We start from the raw sequence: 8,756 nt of genomic DNA, 5'->3' as shown, positions 1-8,756 counted from the left end.
CTATTTATGCATATCCTCTACTGTATGCTTGGCTGACATACACAAACGACAAACAAATAGTCGTCTGTGTGATTGTAATAAATGTGCTTATATACATCGACAGGTGGTGCAACGGACCGGTATTCGGGACTACAGACTAACTGTATATTTCACCATACAGGTTCCAGCGCGCTCAATGTCGCCGCCTGGCCGCGACGCGAGATATATGTATCAGGCAGCGGGTTCCCCGAGACTCAAAACGAGGCTGCGTCTCGATCAGGGCGCGCGGACCGCATTCCTCCTCATTCATGCCGTGCTGAGACTTCACACACGGAAAGTGCATGCGGCGCTTTACACACTACTGCCGAGAAAATGTACTCAAGTTTGAGATTTTACGCATGGCGAGGATAATAAACCAAGGCATCAAGAGCACAAGTAAGTAACCTCGGTTCTTTGCGCACAGGCGTGACTTTTCAGTGCAGTTTGTTTGGGGGGAAAATGCGTGTGGCGCGCTGTTTTCTTCGGCGTTTACAATGAATGTATCGATACTTGATTGCGTCGGAACAGCCGATGAGTGCGATGTGAACATTTTGTATGCGGGTTGACACCTCAGTGCGTATTAACTGACGCATTAAACAAGAGGATATCGGCATTGAGCAGCAATAGTGGATGACTAACTTGGTTAGATTCCCTGTGGTTCAACTGCTTTACTGAAATAAGTAACAATCAGGTTGTGTGGGTACAGGGGCGTTCTCTGGGAATATGCAGAATGTAAACGATGCATTTGTTGGATAGCTCAGTTCACCACTGCAAATCACACTTTTAGGGTTACGCTTAACTGCATAGGGAGGAGGGTTTGATATGTTTAAATATATAAACCAGGCTTTGTCCAACACCTCTCAGTGTACAGTTATTTGGATTGACAGTATCATTGTGACAGTATGTGGGTTGACTGTCTGTAAATTCTCGCCAAGACTGATTCAGATGGGAATTCGGCAAAATTGGATGTAGGTTAGAACTGTTGGGCTGCATGAGAGGCAGAAATCTAATATAAGGCGAATTTCTAATTGCAATTTCACGCATGTAATATCTGCATATTCTTAACATATAAAGCTCTATTAGATTAATTCAAATCTCAGAATCTTTATTGTCTGGTTTGAATTGAGCAGACACATATATTTTCTTTTGTGAGGCGGGAAACTGACAGTCCAAGTTAGCCTACTGTGTTTGTATGTTTATGTAGTGTACAGTATGTAGCCTACGGGATGCTCTGCTTCATTCACTAGAAGATGTCAGTAAAGTGCTTTTATTACACATTTTAACGTTATGTTTTGATTTTAACAATGATTTTAAGAAAAAAAAAAAAGACTCGTCTGTGTTTGCTTGCAGTAAGTGAACTGAAAGATTACGTTTTTTGTAAATGTTTTGAGCTTTCTAGCTCGGCGTCCTTCCACAGACGGTTCGATATTGGCTTTTTCATAATATGACTGATAGGAGTTTCACATTGGGAAGAATACGTTTATTTCTAAAGTAAAGGTGTTGCATGAAATTTGGTGTTTATCGAAATTTGGTCGTTTAAATGTACTACACTTCAACCACTCAGTCAGCATTAGAGCTCTCGCAACTGGACTGAAAGGTTTTCTTATGGTGAAAAGCAGACTACTGCGAGCGCGCGTCATCTTTCCAAAAGTTACGTGTTTTATATAAACACTCGTATTATGTGTTTATTGACGGTTTGTTGCCTATATCCTATAAAACGCTTGCCTTTTGGTCCCAACGGATGGATCATAGTGATGCCATTTAATTCGGTTCCGTTCTTGAAGTAGCTCACAATCACATTATGGAATGGCTTCTTTGTAGTGATGGAAATTCTGAGGAATCGAACGATTCTGGTTCCGATTCTTCTTAATGGTTCGCGTTCCTTAACGGACCCATTGCCGATTCTTTTAGTAGGCTACTTCTGAGAAAGAAATATTAATCCATTTACCTGACCATAGCAGTCTGTTGCTAAACGTTGAGAATTTCGGATTTAAATGTAAATGTTTGTTTACACAGCTTTCCTAGCGGTAGCGTGAATACAATCTAATTATTGGCACTAACTCTATATGTTGTATTAAAGATAAGCGATCAAAATGTGTTAATATATTTTATTTATTCATTGATGTTACTGAATAGAACTGTTTACAAAGCTTATGCGTAGGCCTATTTGATGTACAAAAAATAACCGACTCGTTCTTAGGAAAATTGGTCGCGTTTTGTTTTGGTTTCACTAAAAAGATTCAGCTCAAAAGAGTTGTTTTTTGGGAACCGCACCATACTGGTGTTTGGATTGACTAAAAAGAATCGACTCATAAAAGTTATTGGTGCTAGAATTTGGTCTGATCTCATCTAGAACCTGGACCGGTTCCTTTTTAAATCGATCTAAAATAATTCAACACAAAGGTTGTTTTTCAAAGTAATCCAATGAATAATCTAAATCTAGAGTCTTTGTGAATTATCATACTGCCAATACAGTCCCTGGTAGTGTGATGGAGTTTGTCTTATGAAGTGATGAAAGAGCATCAATCTCAACGTTCTAGGCATAAACGTCCACCTTTATGTCAAAGCGGTTCGCCTCTGTGTGACACTGTGGGAAACGAAGTGCGCCATGTCAGAATTAATCTCGTTTTGAGTCGTTATATTCCGCGTACTCGGCCTTTGCTGTGATTGACGGATGTTTTAAATATCCCTGACATCCTCACCTTCGAGGTTGTCAGTGCCAGCCTCCTCTCGAGTCTGTCTGCCGGTGTCGAGTGGCCTGTGGGCTGTATTAAAGCTCCGTGTCCACTCCTGAATCAGGTGTGTTTGATTAAGGAGACATGCAAAACGTGCAGTGTTGGGTTGCCTCCAGGACCAGGGTTGGGAACCACTGCAGTACGTCACTATTAGACAGTCACGAGCATAAGTTACATTTATAGCTGGGGGAGGGCTAGTTGTCACACCTTTTGTTCTAGTGAATATTACGTAAGGTTGGCTTATTTCTGAAAGTCAATTTCTGTATTGGACATTGCCTTTAAGTCTTCGGGATGTATACGAATTTTTAGGTAGGTGTGGCTAACTTAACTTTTATAAAGAATATCTCTTTGGATTTGAGACTTTAGTCTTTGCAACTTTACAGATCTTCTTTATGCACCAAGAGCTTGTAACACTCTAAAGAGAAAGGAAAAAATGAAATCGCATCATATGACCCCTTTAAAATACTTGTTTACCCAACAGTTTTAGAAAACAAAATATTGGAATTTTAATTTGAAATACAAAATTAATTTAAAGTTCTTATTTTGGGGTTTTTCTAGATGTTTGAAAAAAAAAAAAAATGCTTGACGTTTGACTCAGAAACTGAGATATTGCCCATGTGACAACTAGCCCCAGCCTTCCATACATGAATTGAACAATTATTCATTAATAATCTTGCCGGAAAGCATCTCTCCTCCAAATTTATCAGCTTCAGCTGCCAGTTTGGGGTTTCTTTTTTCCTTTTCTTGAATAGCAGGCTTGTAGAATCTCATTACTTGTCTTTTTAGTTTCCTTCAATATCACTCCTAGGGCAGACAATGATAGTTTTTTGATTGAGTTTATCATAAAACACAAGTTATTTAATTTACTCTTCCAATCCATTATCAGCTCTTTCTGCACCTCAAATCTGCGGAGACGTCAAACTAACACAATAAAGGCAGTCAGGCCTGAAGAGTTTTGAAGCTGACTGTATCAGATCAGAGGAAGAGATAATAAAATTGTTTCTCCCTTCACTTTTCTTCTAGTATGTACATTTATATAAGTGTGCGCTGAAGGCTGGCAGATGGTTATCCCTCTGAGAAAGTGTGATATTTAGATACTTCATGCCATAGGAATATGACAGGAATAGAGATTAGGCTTCCATTTTATATTTGATCAGTCTTATTAGCAGCCTGCTTTGTTGTATATTTTTAGTGCCTTGGTACGACGTGCAAAGAGCGCTGTTAAATCTAATTCATTACCATTTCCTTTTACTGAGTTATTGAGTGTGTATAAATAGTGCTTTGGCTTGAGCAGGGTTTGGAGAATGAAGGGTCAGGCCATGTTTTGTTTGTCATGGCCGTCGTCCAGAGGAGATACAGCTTTTCCTGCTCCCTCAACAGACTGGAGGTCTCAGCTGGGAACCTCTTTCTTTTTCACCGCCCATCAGAATAAAAGAACTAACGGCTAATTTAGGAGGGGAAAAAAAACTCAGCTTCTACTTTTGTGTAGAGCTACTGTATTTCTTGTTTTACTGTCAGAATATGTGACCGGGAGTGAGATTAGAAGCTTGACCGATGAAGCTTGACCATGACCAAGAGTATCTCATTTCAGAAAACATGAGTCAGCAGCATATAAGTTAACCGTTGAACAGTATTACATAGCACATTATTCTAGGAATAAGTAAGTGATGTGTCTGTGATGGAGAGAGCACCCTCTCGCTAAAGAACCAACCTGCTGTGTCTTGAACCAGTTCCCGGAATTTACCCCAACTATTCGACTTGTGCTTGAAATACCAAGTGTGACCTTCGACCTCGTTGTCAGGTCACATACCATGGTGAATGAAAGTGTCAAGGGGCCCTCGAATGAGCTTTTGCAGCCTTCGCCCATCTCGGGTCAGTCCCTGACCCCTTTATGCATATTGAACATTACATTATTAGTGATACACGCTGTTAGAATTAAATTACAATGTCTGGGACCGTTAATGTACGTCAATACCAGTCAGTGGTGTGGATTTCTCTTTTGGGACAGGGTGGGGGAGACCTTTCCACTCACCTCTCCTTTCTAGTTTCCAGGACAGCGCATCTATCCCTCAGCCTTATCGGGGCTTGGATCCGATCAATGCTATCTGCCATCTGCTTGCAGACTACAGCTTTACCACCACCCTCTGAGGAGTTTTCTATGGCCCCTACAACTGATCCTGGATAGTATTGTCATGGCACTCGCAATGTATTATGTTAAGCATAGGGTAGGTTTCACTAATGCCAAACCAGCTGTTAAGGGTATTATTAACTGGTGCCGTGGTGTTTTTCCTTTTCGCTCGCCTGTTTTGTATCGAGAAGGGCTTTAGGCCTCTTGTAATGGAAGTCACAGACCTGCAGCATCTCCGAGCCAAATTTCTTTTTGCTGTATTCAAAGGCATCCCTCACAACGCATCCCTTCAGGTCTGCTTTGAATCGTCTGTTTATTTCCCCCTTTTGATGAAAGCGACTCTGGAAGCTTAGCTTTAGGCAAAGCGACATCAGTAATAAGAATAGCCACGTGTTTTATAAGGGTTTGCAAAAGTAAATTTGGGCTGTATGTGCCAAATATGTTCCTTACCTTTCTGTTCTTTGTGGTCCGTTCAGCTTTGCTCTTTGTGATTTCCTCCTTATGGTATAAGCAGTGTGAACTCAATAATAGGCTATTTACTGTCTGGTTCATTTCATTTGGCCGTCGTCTCTCCTTGGATACTGCCGCTGAAGCACTTCCTTAGGCAGTTGTGGTTTGTGTACTGAAAGCCAGTAAATAATGCAAGATCTCTAGACTGGCCATGTAAGTAAGACTAAAAGTGATGGGGCCCAAGGGGACGTCCCTCTCAGAGGACCACAGGCGCTCCAAAAGACCTTTCAAGTGGTCAATGGTAGCCATATAGGTGTGTTTTTAATGCGGATACAAATGTATAGAATGCACAAGATATGGTATGGTTTATAATGCAGCGCTCTGTAAAGTTGTTTCAGCAAATCAATAGATAGATAAAGCTTTCTCTTGATAGATTTATAGATGTAATATTTCATGGTATTGAATTGGTTTTAATAAGAGCGTTGAGCTTGTTAAGTCAAGGCCCTGCTGTTCAGTCGCCTCTTAATTAATATCTCATTAAAAGATGGCGCGTATTGATCTCTCGCGGTGATGTTCAACCTTTAATACAGCCAGAATGGATTCAGATAGTTGACCTCATAATCTCAACTGTTTTCACTTGTGGTTCATTCTGGGATTATAGATCGGGACCTTTGCTTTGTAATTTTGGCTGCTGGTGATCTTTGCTTGACTGGTTTTGGGCTAAAAGCGGGTTTGATTTGGAGCTCGCTTTGTAAGTTGGTTTTCATTCAGGATTAGGTCTAATCCGGGTGAGACATACCAGCGCATTGGATCTGTAGCACCAGGCTAATCCATTGCCCGAGTAACAGAGGACTGTGAAAGGGTTAATTGAAATCCCAAAGTGAGGTGATGTGTCTTCCTAATCCAGGCTGCCCCTTGACCTCTAAACTCACGGGGGGTCTTTGACGTGGGACCTCCTTGTCACTGCAGGCTTCTTGGGAGCCCAGCAAACTTCTCATTCCGTAATGATGCTTCCTGACAGAGCAGCAGCTCGGGAAACAAAAATCATTAATCATGTTTCTAGCAGCTAATCATGTTTTTCCAGCAGTCTGAGAGCGAGCAAGTGAAGGAATGGACTGCTTCTTTTTAAGGTGATTATGACAACAACAGCATCAAATGAGTGAACTGAAAAAACTTCACACGGATGCAGGGGAAAATGAGATGAGTTTGAACGGAAATTAAATGGAATATTCACCATATTCAACTAAATAAGATAGGAATCATCACATACTACAGAAAGTATATTCAGATTTGCTATTCTCTCAAGGTGTGGTTGCATTGATTAATGCTGGTAAGTTTCATGCTCGTACACTTTCTTACACTTGAGGTTATCTGTACTCCCATTGATAGATTATGTACCTGCTGATTTGCATAAACCTTCAAACTCATCTTAACTTGTTCAGTGGTTGCTGTTGCGAAATCTTATTGGAAATTAACAACTTTTGGTTGCTTTATTACTGCAAATTGCTGTTAATGTGAACACACCGTTATTATTCCTTAGTTCCTCCACAATCTGATCTCATGGTCATAATTCGTACAAGATGGCAAAATCATAAGAAACGCACAAACTAACCCAGCCATAAAGTTTATCCCCTAAATCTAACCATTATTGCAATTTTCGTACAATATATTATGAACAATTACTTGTTGTGAGTGCATTATCTTCCTTTAACTCCTGTGCAATCCTTAATTCTTTCAAATATTCTTTTGAACATTAATTTTTTCATGCATTTCAAACATTTCTAGTTCTTCAGTAATATGTAAAACATAGCAAAATCTTAAAAGTTCTTCAATAGCCATAAGAAATTCGTAATTTCACTATGTTGTACAAATGATTATTGTTATGAGTGTGCTGCCTTCCTGTAACTCCTTTGCAAAATGTGACTTATTACCAAAATTTTAAATCCTTTCTTTCTTTCTTTCTTTCTTTCTTTCCTTCTTTCCTTCTTTCCTTCGTTCTTTCTTTCTTTCTTTCTTTCTTTCTTTCTTTCTTTTCTTTCCTTTCCTTTCCTTTCCTTTCCTTTCCTTTCCTTTCCTTTCCTTTCCTTTCCTTTCCTTTCCTTTCCTTTCCTTTCCTTTCCTTTCCTTTCCTTTCCTTTCCTTTCCTTTCCTTTCCTTTCCTTTCCTTTCCTTTCTTCTCTGAGAGGTTGTTTAAGTTGCATTTTGAACATGGGCCTCTCTGTAGAGCTCTGTTGAACATCATCAGCCAGATTCCTTTAACATAGCCGGCTGCAGGCAGTCTGTCTCCCTGGAAAATCTCCTCTCTCCCTCCCTCTCGACCTCACTCTCTTTGAGTGGCCCATTCTGGAAGTGATTACTCTGCCAGACCAATGAGCAGGCTTCCCTTTGATGGGTCATAAACAGAGGTCGGAGGTCAAATTCCTCTCCCCAGATGGAATTCGCTTGACATGCTTCACTGCAGAGCCCGGAGGTGTCGTGGGGGACGGACTGTACGCGTGTCATCATGCCTTAGTGGGTTAGTGTGATTGTCTGTGTGCAGGAGGCAACACTAAATCTCCTTCGAGACTCTGTTTGGAGAGAGGTAATGTGCTATGGTGCCTGTGGAAGGTGTGTGTCTGTTTGAATGAGCGAGGGAGAAGATGACATTATGTGTGTGTGTGTGTATTTGAAAGTGTCACTCTGATGGAATGACTAGGAGGTGTTCAGCCACAGGGGTGTTGGGCTGTGTGCCTTTACTATTTGTAAACTATATTTTTTGCCTTTACTATTCACTATTTGTGAGGTGTTTTCTTAGCCACCTCTTGTTGCCATCCCAAAGGAGCTTTTCAATGGATCCAAATTCTGACAGCCTATTGCCAGTTAATTCAGATTTTAGCTGGAAAGCAGGTTGATAAAAGTATACTTGTTTATGCAGAGAAATACTTGTGTCTAGACTGATTAGGCACCATAAAGCACTCAACAGTGTCTTCAGTGAGACTGTGAATGCACAATATGGTTTATTTGCTGTTTCTTTGTGAATAAGATATTGAAAATTTTGAATCTAAAATTTCATGTTGAAGAAAAATGTGTATTTTTATATTTACACTACAGTATGTCTTTTATATGCATTTTATTATGCAATTGCATAGGAATATGGAAATAAAACTTTTCTTAGTATGTCCGCAGAGTTGAATTGCACATAATTCAAATAAATAGCATCTGGCATTTTATCAATTGAGTTCTATTGTCTTTTAAAACATGAATATTGGACGTCTTTTAAAATTGCCCCCATTGTTTCCTTTTAGAAAATTTCTACAGAGCTTTATTTATTTATTTATTTTTTAAGACGGTCAATTTTTCAGACACATCTAGGCAAGGCAAGGCAAGGCAAGTTTATTTGTATAGCACATTTCATACACAATGGTAATTCAAAGTGCTTTACATAA

The 8,756-nt window shown here is 39.9% G+C and overlaps 1 pseudogene; it reads left to right on the top strand.

The window, feature by feature from the left end:
• Nucleotides 1–245: 245 nt before the first annotated feature.
• LOC107707032 (plexin-A1-like) overlaps nucleotides 246–8,756 on the top strand; it is a 239,176-nt pseudogene continuing 230,665 nt past the window's right edge.

Source organism: Sinocyclocheilus rhinocerous, unplaced genomic scaffold (genome assembly GCF_001515625.1).
Source record: "Sinocyclocheilus rhinocerous isolate Xijiao unplaced genomic scaffold, SAMN03320098_v1.1 scaffold714, whole genome shotgun sequence".
Taxonomy (NCBI): domain Eukaryota; kingdom Metazoa; phylum Chordata; class Actinopteri; order Cypriniformes; family Cyprinidae; genus Sinocyclocheilus; species Sinocyclocheilus rhinocerous.
The sequence above is the reverse complement of the archived record's forward strand: the minus strand, read 5'-3'. Positions and strand labels throughout refer to the sequence as shown.